The following is a 22,420-nucleotide window of genomic DNA, read 5'->3' as shown; positions in this document are numbered from 1 at the left end:
AACTGTATATTTTTGTTGAAAATTAGGTACTTTTAACTGTAATGGCAAGTCCATATTAAGGCAATTTTCATTTAGTTGAAACACCTCCTATTAATTCCCTATGTAGTGCGGTTTTATTCAAAGTTTCTCATTGTGATGTTTTATGTGAAAGAAAAGAGAACCACTGTATTGTGGCATTTGGCAAAACAACTAAATATATTTCTTTACATTCAGGATTGCCTGTGACATTTGCAAATGTCACAAAAAAGCATTTACCAGATAATCTGCTGAGAACTCCTTCTGTTTAGCTGCATGAGAGCCTATGGGAAACTTGAAGCTTTTGACAGCACTGTCTTCCATCCTCAGATACTCAGACTCTCTGATGAAATCTACTAGCATTACATGATATCTCAAATGGCCTTGTTTGAGAATAATTTTCAAGCATCATTATGTGTCCACTATTCAGAATTTGTTACTTGGTTTACTCTAGATAATTAAATTTCAAAATTTAGTTAATCCAATAAAAACCTGGAAATGTTAACTTTAGCTTTCCGTTATGTGTCTGTTGATGCAAGTATCTCTTCATTTTCCCTGTTCCCTAGAATATACTTTCATGTGTATGTGTCATGTACAGATAGCTTGATGGTGGAACAGGCACTAAAACGCAAGTAATGATTCATGGCATTGCCTTTTAGCATTACACTTGTCAAGTCCATGTAAGAGTTTAAACTTTTTTTGTTGAATCTAAAGTTGTTTGACAGATTAAACCTGAACTTTCTAAATACAGGTATTTTCTCAAAACTTTATTTTGGGGAAAACTGAAGTTTAAATACTCCTTTTTGCTCTTAGACTTCTGGAATGTTATGCTAGATAGACAACACCTATATTAATAGAACCTGTAGATTTTCTAAAAATGGTCAATACAATAAAGGTTATTTATCAAGAATACGTCCCTCATTATCAAAAGTTGAAGGTATTTTTGTTCCCTTTTTCAAGTGATTCACGAGTAACTGGAAAATAAATGTAAATCCTGGCTGCTATGTGTGTGGTGAACACTGCCTCAAGTTACTTTTCTCCATCGAAGGGAAAGAGAATCTTTTCCGTAGAACAAAAGTAATATGTTAACATTCAAAATTAGAAACCGTGAAAATGATTAACACTTTTCAATCATTATCAGTATAAACATTTCTGTTGATCAAATACTGGGAATTTTGTGGAAGAATAGTATAAGGAGTAGTTTGGTTCATATTCCCCTGCCTGATTTATCCCCACAACTAACCACTCACCCTCAGTTCCATTGAGCATGGTGTTTAAAATTCCTCTATGTATATTGTTTTGCTTTCTAAACACATCCACTTTGTTTGAATAACATCTGTTTGACAGTTCAAATTTTATTGAACCTCATCCATGCAGCAAAGTTTAATTAATGGTAAGTATACTATCTGCCACAAGATTGAAGTATTAATTGTTTGAAGGATCTGACTCTTGGATGGCTTTTCATAGAACATAGAACATAGAAGAATACAGCGCAGTACAGGCCCTTTGGCCCTCGATGTTGCGCCAATCCAAGCCCACCTAACCTACACTAGCCCACTATCCTCCATATGCCTATCCAATGCCCGCTTAAATGCCCATAAAGAGGGAGAGTCCACCACTGCTACTGGCAGGGCATTCCATGAACTCACGACTCGCTGAGTAAAGAACCTACCCCTAATATCTGTCCTATACCACCCCTTAATGTAAAGCTATGCCCCCTCGTAATAGCTGACTCCATACATGGAAAAAGGTTCTCACGGTCAACCCTATCTAAACCCCTAATCATCTTGTACACCTCTATCAAGTCACCCCTAAACTTTATTTTCTCCAATGAAAACAACCCCAAGTGCCTCAGCCTTTCCTCATACGATCTTCCTATCATACCAAGCAACATCCTGGTAAACCTCCTCTGTACCCGTTCCAGTGCCTCCACATCCTTCCTATAGTATGGCGACCAAAACTGCACACAATACTCCAGATGCGGCCGCACCAGAATCTTATACAACTGCAACATGACCTCAGGACTCCGGAACTCAATTCCTCTACCAATAAAAGCCAGTACGCCATATGCCTTCTTCACCGCACTATTTACCTGGGTGCCAACTTTCAAAGATCTGTGTCCATGGACACCAAGATCCCTCTGCTCATCCACACTACCAAGTATCTGACCATTAGCCCAGTACCCCATCTTTTTGTTACTCTTACCAAAGTGAATTACCTCACACTTAGCTACATTGAACTCCATTTGCCACCTTTCTGCCCAGCTCTGCAGCTTATCTCTGCAGCTTTTCCATTGATAGTAGGCACTCTTTGGTTCATTAACGATGACTTACATATACGTTATTTTTTTTAAAATGTAGTAAGATATCCTAAAGCTGCATTGTTGATGCATTATAAAACAAAGTTTGATTTCATAGTGCATGAAATATTGAGACAGATGAACAAAAACTTGGTCAAAGAGGTGGGTCCCATGGAACATATTAAAAGGCGGAGAGGTACTGAGAAGAAATTTATACTTAAGAGTTAAGTAGTCAATGGCATGAATTCCGTTAAAACCAAGGATGTACAAATACCTAAAATTGGAGTACAGAGATCTTGGAGGGTTCATGACAAGATTGATTTCAGACTCTAATATGAATGCAACATAAATCTGTAAACACAACCATCTCTATTTACGCATTGTTTTTAAAAGAAAACATAGAGGAATAAATGATACTGTTGTATTTTCTTACCTTTGGTTGTTCAGATATTTTCCAGTTCTGAAATTTTCTATGAATGGGTGATTATAATTTGCTTTTCAAAAAATATCGCCATTACTGGCTGATTGTAGCACATTCGGGTGAATAATATGCTTTTAAAAAATGCATTATATAAAAAGTCAAAGATCCTGTCCTGTCTTAAGTGTTCCATCTCTTTATCTCAAAACCATCTTGGCTGACTTTCTTATTTGCCTTCAAAAGTAGACAAATCATGATCCTGTCAATTCACCAATAAAGCATGGTGCAATACAATTGTATAATGAAAACAATCAACCCCTAAAGCAACCAACGAATAATCTGCTTTCAGGAGGTAATGATTGTTGGACTTCAGTCTGACAGGTCTTCTGGTCCTAATGGACTCATATTAAGATCTTGGAAGAAGTGGCTAATGAGGTAGTTGATGCATTGATTTTAATTTTCTAAAATGACCTAATCCATAGACAATTTCATTAGATTGCAAAATAGAACATGTAACTCCATTATTCAAAAGGAGAAGGCAAGCAAGAAATTATAACCAGTTGTGTAACATCTATCAGAGAGAAAATGTTAGTACCTATTTATAAAGGAAAGTTTTGGGGAATCAAAACCCTAGTTTTGTAAAAAGGAAATTGTTTAACTAATTTATTGGAATTTGTTAAAGGAAGTAACATGCTATGGATAAAGGAGAAACAGTACTGAAACAGAAAAAGTACCGTATTTAGATTTACACAAGATGCTGTCTCAAACATTATTGTGGAAAATAAAAATTCATGGTATACAGGGTGGCATTGTGATAGGAGTAGAAGATTGTTTCCAGGTAGCAAGTCAAGGTGTAGATATTAAATGGATCATGTTCTGGTTGGCAAGATGTATTGAGTGTTATGTGACTGGGGTCGATACTGAGGATTCAATTTACAGAGATTACTTGAATGTAAGAAACAAAGATATGGTTGTTAAATCTCTGATGACACAAGGATAGGAAGGAATGTAAGTTTTGAGGAGGTTAAAAAGGGATATAGATCCATTAAGTGTGGAAGCAAAAATGTGGCAAATGGAGTACAATATGGAAAAAGGTAGGATTATCCATTTTAGGGTCAGCATTTTCTCTAGGGTAGGGTGGCTCTATCATTGTTGCCTTCTAGCTCTCAGATGGCTGCAGACTGACTTGGGATTGAGTGATACCTTTTAAATCCTGCAAACTGATAAAAAGATGGCTTGCTATATATCCTTCCCTTCCCTTTTCCACACAATATTAAATACATGTGCCTTGTATCCTTTTAAAATGCTAATTAGCCATTCTCTAGACCCTAATAGAATTCCATCTTCCAATTAGATGGGCAGTTCAAAATATAGCCATTTACAAAATCTGACAATCCTAACACCTCACTCTAAGACTTGTAGGCAATGGCAAGAGCATCTGTGCTAACTGTAGTTAGACAGGTAGTCTCCAATGTGAACATTTTTCATCTCCTCAGCATTAAATAACCAAGCTACCCATGTTTGTTGTTGGACGTGATTTAAACCAGATCACAGTCCTCTCATTTTTCCATTTTTACATTGTTTATGATCTCTTTAATCTATAGTCTTATAAATTCTATGTATGAAGTTGTACAATTGCAGCAAATCATCGGGCATTCTTTATAAGCATGTTCTAAACCTGTGACAAGGGGTAAATGTAGGGGTATGGGTGGGTTGCGCTTCGGCGGGGCGGTGTGGACTTGTTGGGCCGAAGGGCCTGTTTCCACACTGTAAGTAATCTAATCTAATCTAATCTAATCAAAGGACAAGGGCAGTAGGCACATGGAAATGGCGCTATCTAAATGTGGTGTTCCAAGCCCGATACCACCCAGATTTGGAAAGATCATGCTGTTCCATCATTGTAACTGGGTTAAGAAACATTTAACGTAAATGCTGTAATGGGGAACTTTTTACTTTCTTCATTCTTTCTTCATTGATAATTATCCTATGATCTGGATTGATTTCTTTGGCGTGATGCTAGTATTCACTATCTGTAATGGAATTTGTTTCTCCTCAGTTACCAATTAGTTGGAATAATTTGAACAATTCACCTCAATACAACATTCCTTTGCCTCCAGATAGAAATGACAAAAAGTTAAATTGGGCTAATGTCAAGTTTTTTGATATTCATAAAACTATATTCCTGTAAACAACTTCAGAGGAGAAAATTGGAGTCAACAGCCTGTGAAGAAATTAACTTTATTTGCAATATTTCTAACTTTTGACTGACCACTTTGCAATGATCTCACTATGTGTCTGGACCTGGCCGTTTCTGTAATTTATCTTGGTCCAATGAAGTTTATTTTGTGTTTTACTTTGTTCTGCTTCTTCAGGAGGAATACAATTTAAAAGCTATTTCTGAGCTAGTGCTGTGAGAAATGTGGTCTCAAACTTTGTAGACACTGCTTTGTGAAAATGTAATAACAAACAATTGTTAAGGTTCTTGACAAAGATATAGATGAACCAGGCTTGGAATATGGAATCCCAGGACTGTGCATTGTGATAACATAGTGGTTTCATTGTGTTAAAATCCTTTATGGTTGTAGAGTTGAATTTCATAGCAAACAGACTGTGTTCTCCATTCTGACTGCCAATTCTGCATATGCACATTTGGCACCAATTTAATGAACATTGCCGGCATATTTCTGGAATGCAAAATTAGCGAAAAATCCTGGCACAATCCTGGAGCAGCTTTTCGTCAGACTGAATCTGGAGAAACAGAGGAGTGAAAACAAGCCCACTCTCCAGATGGAATCTTTGTGACTAATATGGAACAAACTTGCATGGCATCAAAAGCAAGTGCTTCTCACCACCCACCTTCCCTCTTAATTTCTATATAAATCTAATAACAGGATCAAATTTCCCTCATCTATCAGATTCTCTAATGACAGACAGAAGTAAATTCATGTTTTAAATAGATTACTGGCTGCTACAACTAGTTCTTTGTCTGGTACTGACAGTTTAGGAGTGATGTCACAGAATAAGTGAAAAATCACACACCACCAGGTTATAGTCCAACAAGTTTATTTGGAAGCACTAGTTTTCAAGGCACTGCTTCTTGGTTGTGGAGCAGGATCAGAAGACACAGAATTTATAGTAAAAGGGTTACAGCGTCACAGAGTTGTAATGATAACCAAACCTAGATTACGTCTTGCTTCTTTTAGGATGGAGTATGCTGGTTTGGGCTCTTTAATATGTAAATTTGAGAACTCCTTTTAAGTTACATTTTCAAAGTGGCTTCAGTTCATCTAACAATAAGTGTTGTCTGAGCTAAGACAATGTGTTAAAGGTGTGACCTTAAAGTCTGTCCCAATGTTGAGCCAGTTTTATTTGTAAAGTGGGACTTACAGAATATTTCATGTATTTATGCAGTTTTTGAGCAAAATAAAATGTAAAACTCTAAATAAACCTGTTGGACTATAACCTGGTGGCGTGTGATTTTTCACGTATTCTGTGACATCACTCCTAAGCTGTCAGTACCAGACATAGATAAGAACTAGTTGTAGCAGCCAGTGATCTATTTAAAACATGAATTTACTTCTGTAAGAGCTCATGTATGAGAGAGGGTCTGCGTGAGTGTGTGAGTACGTAGGAGTGTGTGACCTTTGGGTGACCATCCTCTAAGGCAGACTTTAGGACAAGCAACAATGCAAAGTGGCCGAGCAGAGGCTGATCGCCAAGTTTGATACCCATGGGGTTGGCCTCAACCGGGAACTTGGGGTCATGTCACACTACTGCATTATACACACTCTTATGTGCGCGCGCGCACACACACACACCCCTACATACTCATGCAGACCCTCTCTCATACACAAGCTCTCTACCACGCATACACACATGCACCTCCTGCACATTTACCCATGCATGCACCCTCTCACAGGCTTATACCCCATCACACGCAAGTTCTTTCAGATGCACTCATAGCCACAAGCACACACTCGCACACATCCACTCTGTCCTGCACGTGCATACATATAAACATATGGGGTGGATCTGTATTTGCAGAATTACATTTTACTTTGCTCAAAACCTGCATAAATCCATGTAATATTCTGTAAGTCCCACTTTACAAATAAAACTGCCGCAACATCGGGATAGACTTTAAGTTCACACCTTTAACACATTGTCTGAGCTAAGACAACACTTATTGTTAGATAAACTGAAGCCACCTTGAAAATGTAATTTAAAAGGAGCCCTCGAATTTACGTATCAAAGAGCCCAAACCAGCATACCCCATCCTAAAAGATGCAAGACGTAATCTAGGTTTGGTTAATATATCATTACAACTCTGTGACGAGGTAACCCTTTTACTATAAATTCTGTGTCTTCTGATCCTGCTCCACAACCACCTGATGAAGAAGCAGCGCTCTGAAAGCTAATGCTTCCAAATAAACCTGTTGGACCATAATCGGGTGTTGTGTGAATTTTAACTTTGTCCACGCCAGCCCAACACCGGCTCCTCTAAATCATCTCAGAATACGTGGAAAAGTGTTTGGCTCAGTGATAGTATCTACAAGACTCTGGGTTAGAAATGTTTGTGTTTAACTCAATCTGAAAGATTCCTACACCAGATTTAATGCTTCAGGAGAGGTTTAAACTGAAACCCTGGACTGAATTTTCTCAGAGTTTGGCTAAGCGTCAAGTCTGGTGAGGTTCATGGAAGGTTTCTCTTCTCCAGCCCGAGTGAGTGTTCTCATGTCTTCTCTGAAAGTCACTTTTGTTACTTATGCACCATGTATCGATGGCACTCTGCTTGGCCTATCATCACAATTGCTAGAGACCAAGCCCTGCCAAATCTTCCAACACCATTTTTAAAAGTGCCATTGTCCATCAGGCAGGAGTTGCTTTTCACTGTGCAGGTTTTTTGCAGAGGAACAAACATAAAAACTTCTCAGGGCACATGAATCCCTCAATGGAAACTTCATTCACTCCAATACAAGTGCACATGCATTAATGTTTTGCTATTTAGGGACTAAGCTGCAAAGGTTACCTGTCCTTAGCGCCATCCCATATCAAAACCCTATCTAAGGGAGTACTATTCTTGTCCAAATGCCCAGTGTATTCAACAGCTCAGGCATTCAAATCAATGTGTTGTGATGTGCTGTGCCACTATCCAAGCCAAGCTGGGTGAGACTTTTGAAAAAGATCCCCATGTTAAATATTCCCTCCTTGACTTACTGTCCTGAATGTTATCGTCCTTGGAAAACATGTATATTCATCAATACTGCTTTTGAGAGTATGCTGTGACATGTTTCCTTCATTACTACACTGATGTACTGCTGAATGCATAGCCCTGTAATAAAAGTGCTGCTGTGGTGAGAAGTGCCGAACTCTGGTTCAGCCATCGCTATCCCACGTGACCTAGATCTGTTTTTCAAATGATCAGACAGTGACTTGACTAATGGCAATTATTATATTCTAGAAGAACCAATTCTTCTCTGTTTTTCTAAAAGCAATACATGTCACAAGATATTGTAAGATTTGGGGCGGATGTTAATTTAATTCTAGATCGAAGTCAATTTCAATAATAGACTGAGTGTCAAAGATAGTTCTGAAAGTTGCAAGACTCATTCCAGGTACAAATGTGAGAAATGTTGTAAAGCATGTGAGAATATAAGTCAGAAGAATTAATATTTAATAAAAGCAGTAGTTTTCAGCCTATCCACTTTGCAAAACCAGCTTGAGCTGCTGATTGACTTTGTTAGGTCAGTCTTTTGTAACAGCACATCTCCCCAGGCTTAGTAACTCCATAGATAAAGTTGTACCAGTAAGGCTATATGCAACTGTTTTGCACTATGTAGTGTAACCTCCTAGCGAATAACTATCATCACAAATGTCCCAGTTGTTGCATTGTCCAAATCTAACATCCTTTAGCTATACAAAGCATGTGTGACTCCACAATAATGCTCATTATTACAACATACTAAAGCTCAAAACAGCCATTCAAAACCAATCTACATAATTTTGTTACATACTTTAAATTACAAACTAAATTAATTTAAATATTGCTAGGTCCTAAGTGAAAGTTACTTTGTCTCAAAGCATTTTCACATTTGGAGTCTAAATTTACATTAGCTTAAACAGAAGAATAATCATAAAATTGTAAAGCCTTACTTTTGACCTGGGTGATATGCCTTTGTTCCTTGCAGAAACTGTTTACATTAACAATAGTTCAAACAGATTTAACTTCTCACTTGCTAATATGATTCTTTAGTAATGGGATTGGGGCATTAGTTGCCCATTTCTAATTGCCCTTGAGGAGTTAATGAAGCCCTGAAAGCTTGCTTTGCCATTTGATAAGATCTTGAATAACCGCAACTGCATTTCTCAATCCTATGCCCCTATCTCTTAACTCTGTTTTCCTAGCTACGACATTGTGTTATTTGATTCTTTACACTCTTCTTGCAGATAAAACCTGAACAGCATTCAGCTGGGGTTGCTATGTGACAAGTAACAATCACACCCAACAAACAGAACAGAATAATCATATCAAACAAAAGAGAATCTCCCCTTGATATTTCATATCCCTTGATGAAATCACTATCACAGAATCCCCATAATCAACATCCACAAGACACATTGCAGCAGCTCACTAAGCTTCTTTCAGCTGTACCTTCCAAACTTAAGATCTCTATAACCGCAAGTTCCCTTCCAATTCACACACCATATTAGCTTGCAATTATATTGCTGCTGCTTCACTATCATGAGGTAAAACACCTGGAACTCAATTCAGTCTTACAAGTCTGCTCCACTGTTAAATAAGATCATACCTAATTTTGCTGTGGTCCAATGTGGTGTGCTAATACTTCATGGATTACAGCAGTTCAAAGTGGCACCTTCTCATGCAAGATTTGGGGTAGATAGCGAATTCCTACCTAGCCAGCATGCTTATATCCTATGAAAAGATAATAAAAAAATCAGTTTAATGAATTTCCCATAGAGAAAATAGCAAGTTCAGAACTCCCATAATCTTGATTAATAATCACCTGTATATGCACTCATAACATTTTACACACAACATTTCCTCCATTATATTTATGCTAGATCTTTCCAAGTAAACTTGGCACATTGTAGTAATTCCCTCCAGCTCTCATTGATGCTGCAACATCCCAGCTTTTAATCCTTGACCATGTAGAATCACACTTATTTTCTTAGCCACTGTGACTGTGTTTTCCAAATTCTGCAGGATTTGTTACTTCAAAGAAAAATTATTATGTAAAAATTAATATTAGAAACAAAGTCTTTAAAACAGTACCTAAATTATAACCACATCCACTTGAAAATTACCTCCTATTCCATGAACAAACACAGCAGAAGTCTACAAATCTCAGATCTGGGGCAGAAATACCTTTTGAATCTGGATTTGGCTCTGAGATGACTACTTATGGAGCATGTGCCCTAAGCAGGTGACCAGAAGACAGCCTGGAATCAGGTCTCAGCATGACCTTGATAAATATTGTCCAGAGATACATGGACTCAAACTGAAAAGGCAGTAACTGTGCAGATTCACTGCAGTATCAGTTAGCAGTGTAGGTTTCTTTCTCTCCTTCACTGGCCATGTGGTCACTGTCTTTTGTCTGTCTTTCTCCCTTTTAAAAGTGCAATTGTTCTGACTTCTTTTCCCCAAAGTTCCAAAGCAATGCAACAGGCAGATAAAGCAATAATTGCTTCTCCTAGAATTTGAAGAAATCATCTCCAACACCTAAATTATCTCAAAAAAGGAGCAGCTCTTCCAGCCACAATTTTTTCCCATCCTCCATCTTGGATTACCCAGAATCCGTCTGCAGGTGTAACAGATAATTAATAAGGCAAATGGAATTTTGTCCTTCATTGCTAAAGAGATTGAGTTTAAAAGCAGGGAGATTATATTGCAGCCATATAGGGTGCTGGTCAGGAGTACTGTGTGCAGTTTTGGTCTCCTTACTTGAGAAAGGATGTACTAGCAGGAGAGGGGGTGCAAAGGAGGTTCACTAGGTTGATTCTGGAGTTGAAGGGGTTGGTTTATGAGGAGAGACTGAATAGACTGGGATATATTCATTAGAATTTAGAAGAATGAAGGGACATCTTATAGAAACATATATAATTATGAAGGGAATAGATAGAAGTAGAGAGGATGTTTCCACCGGCAGATGAAACTCAGACAAGAGGGCATAGCCTAAAAATTAGGGGGAGCAGATTTAGGACTGAATTGAGAAGGAACTTCTTCATCCAGAGGGTTGTGAGTCTGTGGAATTCCCTGCCCAGTGAAGTAATTCAGGCTTCCTCTGTAAATGTTTTTTAAAACTAAGATCGATAATTTTCTGAACAGTCAGGGATTAAGGGACACGGTGAGGGGGCAGGTAAGTGGGGCTGAGGCCACAGGAGGATCAGCCATGATCTTATTGAATGGTGGAGCAGGCTCAAAGGGCAGGATGGCCCCCTCCTGCTCCTTGTTCTTATGTTTGGAAAATGCTGTCTAAGGATCTTTGGTGAATTTCTGCAATGCATCTTGCAGATAATACATGCTGCTGCTGGTGGAGGGGATGGATGCTTGTGGATGTAATGCCAACCAAGGGAGCTGCTTTGTATTGTCTGTATTTAACATAAAACAATACAGCACAGGAGTGGGCCCTTCAGCCCATTGTATTCATGTCAACCATGATGCTATTCTAGGTAACATCCTTCCAAGCAACATCCTGGTAAACCTCTTATGCACCTTCTCCAAAGCCTCCACATCCTTCCTGTAGTCCTGCCCGAGCTGCACAGTGTACTCCAGGTATGGCCTGACCAAAGACTTATACAATTGCAGCATGCTTGCCAACTTTTATACTCAATGCCCAAACTGACAAAGGCAAGCTGTATGCTGCTTTTTCCATCTATCCACTTATGTTGCCACTTTTAGGGAGCTATGAGCTTGCACCCAAGGTCCCTTTGTATATCAATGCTCCTAAGGGTCCTGCCTTTTACTGTATACTATACTATCCTCTTGCATTTGACTTCCTAAAATGCACCACCTCATATTTGTCTGGATTAAAAACCAGATGCTATTTCTCTGCCCGATTTTCCAACTGATCTATATCCTGCTGCATCCTTTGACAACCCTCCTCATTAAACACAACTTCATCAATTTTTATGTCACCTGCAAGCTTACTAATCAGGCCACTGATATTTTCATCCAAATCATTTATATATGTATATTACAAACTACAGGGATCCCAGCATTGATCTTTGCAGAACACCACTGATCACAGGCCTCCAGTCAGAAAAACATCCTTCCACAATTGCACTCTCTTCTATAATCAAGCCAATTTTGTATCTAACTTGCCAACTCTCCATGGATTTCATCCAATTTAATCTTCTGTACCAGGCTACCTTGTCAAATGCTTTAGTAAAGTCCATATATATACCATCAACTGCCTTGCCCTCATCAATCATCTTAGTTACTTCCTCAAAAAACTCAATCAGATTTGTGAGAAAAGACCTCCCCTGCATAAAGCCATGCTGACTATCCCTAATGAGTCCATTCTTCTCCACATGCAAGTATACCCTGTCCCTAAGAGTCTTCTCCAATAATTTCCCTACTGCTGATGTGAGGCTTACCAGCCTGTAATTTCCTGGATTGGTCCCTCTTTCCCTGCTTAAACAAAGAAACAATATTGACTATTCTCCAATCTTCTGGGACCCTGCCTGTGCGTAAAGAGGATACAAAGATCTCTAGCAAGGCCTCAGCAATCTCCTACCTTGCCTCCTTCAGTATCCTGGGATTGTTTCAATCTGGCCCTTGGGACCTATCTTCCCTAATATTTTCCAAGACACTCAACACCACCTCCTCCTTAATATCAACTTGTTTTGGAGTATCAAAAAAATCTCTCTAAATTTAACATTATCCACACCTTTCTCCTTGGTGAAATGAATTCAACTGCTTGATACCAGCCCTCAACAATTGACTAAAATCCAGCAATTATAATCAGTTGCAATATTTCTCTGGTTTTCTAACAAAGTATTGTGTCAGAATTATAGAAATCAGTACCTTAATAAATTAATTAAAAAAGCTTTAATATTGTCATACACCCCATAAAAAGTTTATTTGAGGCCTAAGGTCCTCATTTTACCAAATTAATCAGCTCTCAATCAACAGGATACTAGAGGGAAAGTAACCATGGTTGCATAGGTAGCAATATTTAGTACATTCTCCAATACTTAAGAAAGTTCATAAAGAAAAACAGAAATTGTTGGAAGATCTCAACAGGTCTGATGGAGAGAAATCAGAGTTAACATTTTCTTCAGAACTGAGAGGTTGAGAAGGAGAGCCCTTCATGATAAACTCAGCTGGTGGCATCATACTGCTTTGCAAACCAATCCCCTTTAACATGACCCTTAGCCCCAGACTACTAAAGATGCAGATTGTCCAGGTGATATGTAACACACCACCACCACTAAGTGGCACGAAAGCACTATGTCACAAAGTAATTACACGACTTAAGCCACTGGATGGCAGTATGCAGCAACACAGTCCTATGGTTTCTGTGTATCCACATTTGGAATCAGGTAACAACCAAAAGTAGCACTGAAGGATCTCGTATATCAAACTGAATTTCTTTGAACAAATAGGAAACAAGACAAGATAAAGTATAAAGTTCAAAACTAAAAAGGCAGAAGTTTAGATAATAATCAGTTAAAGAAAATTTGTATCTATGTAATAATTGTAATTAGTTTTCAAGCTCAAACATATAACAGAGATTTATTCTTGTGAAATTGTGGCTTCAACTATTTAGAGGTGTTGGGGAGACCATATCTAGAGTATTTAGAGAAGGTTTGGTTCCCCCATTTAAGGGAAGATATTATTTCATTGCTAGCAGTTCAGAGAATGTTCACTGGGATGATTCCTGGTTATGGAGAGATTGTCATATGAGCAAAGGCTAAACAGGTTAAAGCTTTACTCCCTGGAGTTTAGAAGAATGAGAGGCAATCTCATTGAACATATAGGATTCTTAAGGGGCTTGACAGGGTAAAAGGTAAGAGGATGTTTCCCTTTACCAGAGAGTCTAGGACCAGACAGCATCATCTCAGAATAAAGGCACACAATTTTAAGACTAAGATGAGAAAGATCTTCTTCTCTCAGAGTCTTTTGAACTCCTTGTCACAGAGAGCTGTAGGAGCAGAGTCCTTGTGTATATTTACAGCTAATGTAGATTCTTAATCAGTAGGGGAATTGGTTCCTATTTCTTGTGGTCTTATGGTTGTGGTGTATTTCAAAATAAGCTACAAAATTTGTCATTCAACTTTATATTCCAATGGTGCATTTCTCAAATATATTCCACATTTAACTGAGATATAGAAATGTATTCCTCTAGATGAATAGGATCTTTAGAAAAGGATGTTTGTGACCATGAAATTCTACATTCACCAATTATTTGTGCTCACTAATCAACAATGACATTTCTTGTTCAGTCATACGTCCACTTTAAAATTCTCATTTTCAAATTTCTCTGACTTAGCCGCTCACCAATCTCTGCCAACCCCTCCAACTGTACAATACTTCCCCCCTCCCTTCAATTTTAGTCTGTTGCACAAGCACAATTTTTATTATTCCATGATGGATAGATATGCCTTAAATTGCTAGACTCCCTATCCTTCGCAGGAAGGCTAAAGGTTTGGTTCACAGGGAGCCTCCCCTTCCCGACACTGGGTCTCACTAACAGGAACTATCTACCTTTGAATGAGAGCCGCCCCCCCCAGAGCCTCTAAGTAACCACGACAGAGTTTGCTTTCCAGACTTCCTGGTTAGTGTCCCACCCATCATTGGATTGAGCAGGATGAGCCTCTTGTGTGGGAATTAATTACCACTAATTAGGTGGGGTCAGCCGGAGGCCTTTGCACACCAGACTTAATTGAGGCAGAAACCTGAAGGTAGCAGGATTATGCCCTTCTTTTACCTGATTAAATGTGCCCTACTGGGGATGGTGTGAAAATCTGCCCTTGGTTTTGTTTTATATGGTAATAGCCAGGTTATCAATTTAAACACCTGTTCACTGGCTCATTCTTTTTTGGCAAAACATTTAACTATTCATTGTAATGTACAATGTATTTTTACAACTTTGTTTTATGTTAGTCTAAACTCAAAATACAATGATGAGCATATTAGCTCTAGTTGTGAAAAAAACTATTGAAATAGAAGTTACTATGTATAATTCTTCATATTTTAATTCTAAAAAGCTAAAGCTGTTTGGACATTAGCTAGCTGCATATCAACACGACAAAGGAAATAACTATTATCAAGTATGAAGGTCTCTAATTATGAGAAACAGTTCTAGAATATTGTTCTGCTCAAAATAAGAGCAGGATGAAGTGATTTTTATTAGCCCATGGGATGTAGGATGTAGGGATATTGACTGCCCTTACCTGACTGGGAGAAGATGGTGGCAAGCTTCCTTCTTGAACTGCTGCAGTCTTTCATTGTAGGCACAGCCACTGCTCTGCTCAGAAGTAAATTCCAGGATTTGACGGAGCAACTGTGAAGGAATAGTAGTACCTTTCCAAGTCGAGATGGTGTATGATGCAGAATTTGTAGGTGGTGTTGTTCTCATGTACTGTCCTTGACCTTCTGGGAGGTAGGTGCCATGGATTTGGAAGGTGCTGTTAGAGGACCCTTGTTGAATTTCTGCAGTGCATCTTGTAGATAAAATGCAATGCTGCCACTGTACATCAGTGGTGACAGTTGATTGTCAAAGGTGGTGGTGTGGTGCCAATCAAGCAGGCTACTTTCTCCGACCATGGTTATAAACTTCTCAAAGGTTGTTGGAGTTGCACTCATCCAAGCCAGCGAGAGAATTCCATCACATTCCTGATTTGTTGATGGTGGATAGGCATTTGGGGTGCAGGAGGTGAGTCAACACAGCATACACAGCCTCTGATTTGCTTTTGTAGCCACAGAATTTATATGGATGGTCCAGTTCAGTTTCTCATTAATTACAAGCCGAGGATATTGTACGTGGGAGATTTAGTGATGGTGGTGCCAATGAATGTCAAGAGGCAATGGTCAGATCTTCTCTTATTGGAGATGATCATTTGTGTCTCAGGTGTGAGGTGTGAATGTTACTTTCTACTTGTCAGCCCAAGCCTGGATGTTGCCCAGTTCTGGCTGCATCTGGACAAGATTTGCTTCAGTATCTGATGAGGCATGAATTGTTCTTACAATCAGCAACAAAAATTCCCCTTATGATGGAGGAAAGGTCAACTATGAAGTCACTAAATATGGTTGGGTCTCACTACTCTAAGCAACTCTTGCACTGATGTCCTGGGGCTGAGACAACTAACCTCCAACAACCAGAACCATTTCCTTTGTGCTAGGTATGACTTCAACCAGAGAATTTCCTTCCCGCTCAATTCTTATCGACTCCTGTTTTGTGTGGGTTCCTTGCAGCCTTTATATCAAGGGCATCTCTAGAAGCGTGGAGTTCAGGTCCTTTCCTCCATGTTTGAACTATGTGGAATCCAAATGGAATTTTAGTGAGCAGTTTATTCCTTTACAAGTACTACTTGATAGTACTGATGACAGCTACTTCTGTTACTTTGCCGATGATCAAGATCAGACTGATACAGCGATATTGACTGGGTTGAATTGTCTTTTTTTTTTGTGCAGTTTTCAAAGTTGTTGGCTAGATAAGTGGCTAGGTGTGCTACTAGTTCTGGTGCACAGATCTTCAATATTACTGGCGGAATGTTGTCAGGACCCATATCTTTAACAGCATCCAGTGTCTTCAGCTGTTTCTAGATATCATGTGCAGTGGATCAAATCATTTCAAGACTGATAGCTGTGATGCTGAGACTAAAGGAGGAGCGCAAAATCTTTTGTCCATTTGGCACATGGCTGAAGACAGATGCAAATACGTCAGCTTAGTCTTTTGCAGTGAGGTGCAGGGCTTCCCCATCATTTAGATGGGGCATAGTTGTGTTGCCAAAACCTCCTGTTGTTAAATTGTCCCATCAACATTTCCAATTGGATTTGGTGGAACCGCAGAGCATAACGGTTGTGAGGTCACTTAGCCTGTCTATCGCATGTTGCTTCTGCAGTTTGACCTGCCAGTTGACCTATGTTGTAGCTTCACCAAGTAGACACTTCATATTTTGGAATGATTAGTACAGCTCCTAGTACACTTTCCTGTATTGTTCATTGAACTAGGATTGATCTCCCAGCTTGATAATCTTAGAATTGTTATGGTGCAGAAGGAAGCTATTTGGTCTGTCAAGTCTTCACTGCTTCTACGAGCATTTGATTTACTTAATCTCCTGCCTTTTCCCCCAGACACTTGCACATTGTTTCTATTTAAATACTAATCTAATGATCTGTTGAATGCTCCAATGGAAACTGCCTCCACCACACTTTCAGTGCATTTCAGACCTGAACTATTCCCCTCACTTTTGCTTCTCTTTAAACCCATGCTTCTGGTTCTCAATCCTCTTATGAGCACTCATATTTTCGACACTGGACAGATATATCTGTGAGTTAGATTGGTGAGGATAGATTCTCCTCAGGTAGTTTTCCCCCACTTATTGTTTCCCTCATCATTTGCTGCAGACGTAATCTAACTGCTATGTTCTGAAGATGTGAATGAAGGTTGAAATGTGACAATGCTGTCACTTTAACGAGGTTATTTTGTCCTGGGCTTTTTTTTTAAAAACAGATAGGCCGTAAAGGCAGATGTGCTAATTTGTCTGGAAAGAGCTTAGTTTAACAACAGCAGGGGACTGGCCAGTTATAGAGTCATAGAAACGTACAGCACAGAAACAGATCCTTCGGTCCAAGCCGTCCATGCAGACCAGAAATCCCAACCCAATCTAGTCCCACCTGCCAGCGCCCGGCCCATATCCCTCTAAACCCTTCCTATTCATATACCCATCCAAATGCCTCTTAAATGTTGCAATTCTACCAGCCTCCACCACTTCCTCTGGCAGCTCATTCCATACACGTACCATCCTGTGCATGAAAAAGTTGCCTCTTAGGTCACTTTTATATCTCTCCTCTCTCACCCTAAACGTATGCCCTCTAGTTCTGGACTCCCCCATCCCAGGGAAAAGACCTTGTTTGTCTACCCTAATCATGCCCCTCATGATTTTATAAACCTCTATTAGGTCACCCCTCAGCTTCTGACGCTCCAGGGAAAACAGCCCTATCCTACTCAACCTCTCCCTACAACTCAAATCTTCCAACCTTGGCAACATCTTTGCAAATCTTTTCTGAACCCTTTCAAGTTTCACATCTTTCCAATAGTTTTAAAAAAAGGTTTTGCTTAAATCAGAATGGTTTGACCAGCTGCATCACACCTAAAATATCCATTTTATTCCTGCCTTTAAAATATGAAAGAGTTAGGGTCTTAGCTACCTTCTTAAAATATGTTGAGGGGGTCTGGCCTGGTCCATAATGGACTACATTGGTACCATAACATTTGTGGGTGGCACAGTGGTTCGCACTGCTGCCTCACAGCGCCAGAGACCCGGGTTCAATTCCCGCCTCAGGCAACTGACTGTGTGGAGTTTGCACGTTCTCCCCGTGTCTGCGTGGGTTTCCTCCGGGTGCTCCGGTTTCCTCCCACAGTCCAAAGATGTGCAGGTCAGGTGAATTGGCCATGCTAAATTGCCTGTAGTGTTAGGTAAGGGGTAGATGTAGGGGTATGGGTGGGTTGCGCTTCGGCGTGGCGGTGTGGACTTGTTGGGCCGAAGGGCCTGTTTCCACACTAAGTAATCTAGTCTAAAAGTAGCAATCCAGTGCAAATATAATTAATCTTCAAGTGTGCCTTCATTTTTTGAGAAAGAAAGAACATTGAATCCATGGGAGACTGTTTGAAGGCATGCTGGTCACACATTTTTATTACCTACAAAAGCTTATTTTAATTCTCACCTGGATTCTGGTGTAGCAAACAGCTGGCTGCACATGCTACGCTAAATAAGACAGTTACAAATCAGGGAAGGAGAGAATTTTAAATAAGACGAACTACACCCTGGAAATGGGGATAGTCATACCAAAATGTTGGTGGTTTTACAGAAGTACAGAAATTTCTGAGTGCTTAAAAGGGTTAAGTTTGCAATTGTGTGCACTTTAAAATGTTGCACACTAGCTCATGACAGAGGCATATGTTAAGCAGAGTGAACCTGAAGGATGTTCAGAACTTGAAATGCAACAAGAAAGAACTTATGCCATTGCCCAGTAACAAACAGAGTGTTTGGCAGTGAAAATTCATAGTGTTATAGACTTACACAGCTTGGAAACAGACCCTTCGGTCAAACATGTAAACGTTGACCAGATATCCTAAACTGATCTAGTCCCATTTGCCAGCATTTGGCCCATATTTCTCCAAACCCTTCCTATTCATGTACCCAGTTCAGATGCCTTTTAAATGTTGTAATTGTAACCACCTCCACCCCTAGCAGCTTGTTCCATACATGCACCACCCTCTGGGTGAAAACGTTGCCCCTAAGATCTCTTTCAAATCTTTCCCCTTTCACCTTATACCCATACCCTCTAGTTTTGTATTCCCCTACCTTGGGGGGAAAAAAAAGACCTTGGTTATTCACCTGATCCTAGCACCACATGAGGTTATAAACCTCTATAAGGTCATCCCTCAGCCTCTGATGCTCCAAGGAAAAAAGCCCCAACCTATTCAGACTTTCCCTACAAACCCGGCAACATCCTGGTAAATCCTTTCAGAATTCTTTCAAGTTTAACACTATTCCTATAGCAGGGTGACAAGAACTGTACAAAATACTCAAAGTGGCCTTATGAACTCCTGTACAACCACAACATGACGGTCCAACTCCTATACACAATGATTTGTGCAATGAAGACAAACGTGTCAAATGCCTTCTTCAATACCCTGTCTACCTGCAACCTATTTTCAAGGAACTATGCACTTTCACCCCTAGGTCATACGGTCACAGAGCTGTGCAGGATGGAAATAGACCATTTGGTCCAACTTGACCATGCTGACCAGATAGTCAAAATAAATCTAGTCCCATTTGCCAGCATTTGGCCCATATCCCTCTGAAACCATCTATTCACATACCCATCCACTTACCTTTTAAAAGTCTCTTTATTTGTAAAGTTTTGTCACCAAATTATAAACCCAGAAGATTGAATATTTTACTACGAGGAATTGGGGACAAAACTCATTTGTAGCATAAATGCAAACTGGACTGGAAGTTTTTATTAGTCAAAGGCAGGGATGTGATCATGAATTCTCCAATAATTGTATGGAGACTTCGTAAAGAGCTGAGCACAATATACAACCAGCTAATTTCAGTGGAGGATGGGAGAACACAGGGTTTGTGTGGATGAAGTATCTTGCAAAGGGACAGTCTCCTAAATTTATATTTAAAAGGTAGTCAAAGTAATACCTATGTTACCCCATTATAATTTTAACATGTTGCTAGCGTTAGCAAAGTTAAACCAGATTTCAGTCAAACAATATTAAACTATGACATTTCCATAAAGATTAGTGAAAGAGAACACATTCCAAAAGAAAACTTAAAGTACTGTAGTCATTTGGTAGTACAGAACTTCAGTAATTCTGCAAAATGACATTTTGTCAAAGCTTTTTGTTCTGTACATCAGGACAATTCACAAGGAAACAAATTCAAGGAAAAAACTAACGTTTGTTTATACTGCATTAAGTGGAGTGTGCAAATTGGTTGGCAAGTGGAATTTGATTAGTAAAAGCATTGCCATGTAGAATGCATCCATTAATGCTGATTGACAGTTAACATTCTTTGTTTAATTTTAAACCAGACATGTTTGAGTCCTTGGTGCCATGGTAGTATCCTTACCTCTGGACCAAAGGCTTGGGTTCAAGCTCCACCTGCTCCGAAAGTTTGTTAACAACATCTCTGGACAGGTTGATTAGAAAATACCTAAGATGAAAGTGAGGTCTGCAGATGCTGGAGATTAGAGTCGAGAGTGTGGTGCTGGAAAAGCACAGGTCAGGTAGCATCCGAGGAGTAGGAGATGTTTCAGGCAAAAGTCGTTCATCCAGATGCTGTTGACCTGCTGTGCTTTTCCAGCACTACACTCTCGACTAGAAAATATCTAAACCAAGCATATTGATACTGATTTCTCAAGGCAATGCCCTGACTAATGAACCAGCAAATAACTATCACCTTTTTTTAAAAACAGTTGTGGTGTGTGTACAGTCTTGACATCCACAAACAGCAGACCCTTGTGTATTAATATGTAGGTTCCAGTACTTGCAAGGAGGTCACACGGAGGCCATCTGACAATCCTAAACTGTTTGCCAGTATAATTTTTTTGCATATTCAGGATAATTCAGTAGATGTTGTACATTGCAGAATCACATCTAACGTTCGACACTGTTGCAAGTTTTTTTTAAAGTGCGAGCTAATTGGGTATGGTCAGCCTGACTTGATGCGACCAGTTAAAGTGATATACTGTTTGGTATGATCAATCAAACACCATTTGTAGTAGTAACATCGTACCAGCATGAAACAATGAAACCAGTTGCTCAAACCTTTGAGATAGCATAGATTTTCAGAGTAATGTAAGATAGACTGGACAGTTTACAGGACCAACAGTGACTGCCTTTCATGGGTTTATGTGGTATCCACAAAATTATTTGGGTAGTCGTTATCTTACAAGATGGCTTTGACACGCCCTTTTTCAGTATCAGGCTTGCACAGTAAAGAAGTGGTTCAGCTCCATTTACAAAGTTTTGATAAAGCCAATCTTATAACATGGAATTGTAGGAATTCCAACATGCATACAGACTGGTGGCATTTGCTACTAACAAGATGCTACCATCAAGTCACAAGGACATTCTATACACAAATGAGTCATGTGGTTTATAAATTCAGTACCAGTGTGATGCTAGGTATCTAGGTGGCACAGAAAAGCTGGCAGATTGTATTAAACAGCAGTCCCTTTCCAACAAGTAAAGCACTCAATCAGTATGTACTTATAAAACTGCCTGTTAGATGTGTTTCTGCAGTCAAAACATTTGGTGGGTAATCCTGAATATGCAAAGAATTATACTGACAATCAATTTAGGATTGCCAGTCAGGCTTGCAGTATGGCACACTGCCGAGCATCACAAGCTGGGAGACGATGGCATAGTGGTATTATCGCTGAACTATTAATCCAGATACCCAGGTAATGTTCAAGGGATCCAGATTCAAATCCCACTTATGGTAGATGCTGGAACTTAAATTCAACAAAAAGAAATCTGGAATTAAGAGTCTACCAATGACCATATCTAAACACATAGGGTTCTGTTCTTTTAGACAGATATGTGCACTGCTCCTGTCTCAACACAACAAAATAGGTGAATCATTCAACCTGCCTGGTCTACATTTTGAGACCTGGTCTATGGTGTTAATTGTTAATCAGCATTAATGGATGCATTTTCCATGGCAAAGCTTCTACCAGTCTACTTGCTAACCAATCAGAACTCTCATCTCTTGCAATATAAATGTTGGTTGGGCCCCACCAACACCCAGGCCTGCTTCCATTGCTGCTGCCTAGGCTGCACCTGCACCTAGGCTTACCACCACTGATGCTGTCTAGGCCCGACCTGCACCTGGGCCACACCTACACAAAAACACAAATGTTGGTTTTCCACTTGAATTTGTATTCTTGCCAAATGTCCTTAAGTCAAAAAGTGTTG

The sequence above is a fragment of the Chiloscyllium punctatum genome, chromosome 10 (assembly GCF_047496795.1).
Source record: "Chiloscyllium punctatum isolate Juve2018m chromosome 10, sChiPun1.3, whole genome shotgun sequence".
NCBI classification, from domain to species: domain Eukaryota; kingdom Metazoa; phylum Chordata; class Chondrichthyes; order Orectolobiformes; family Hemiscylliidae; genus Chiloscyllium; species Chiloscyllium punctatum.
The sequence above is the reverse complement of the archived record's forward strand: the minus strand, read 5'-3'. Positions refer to the sequence as shown.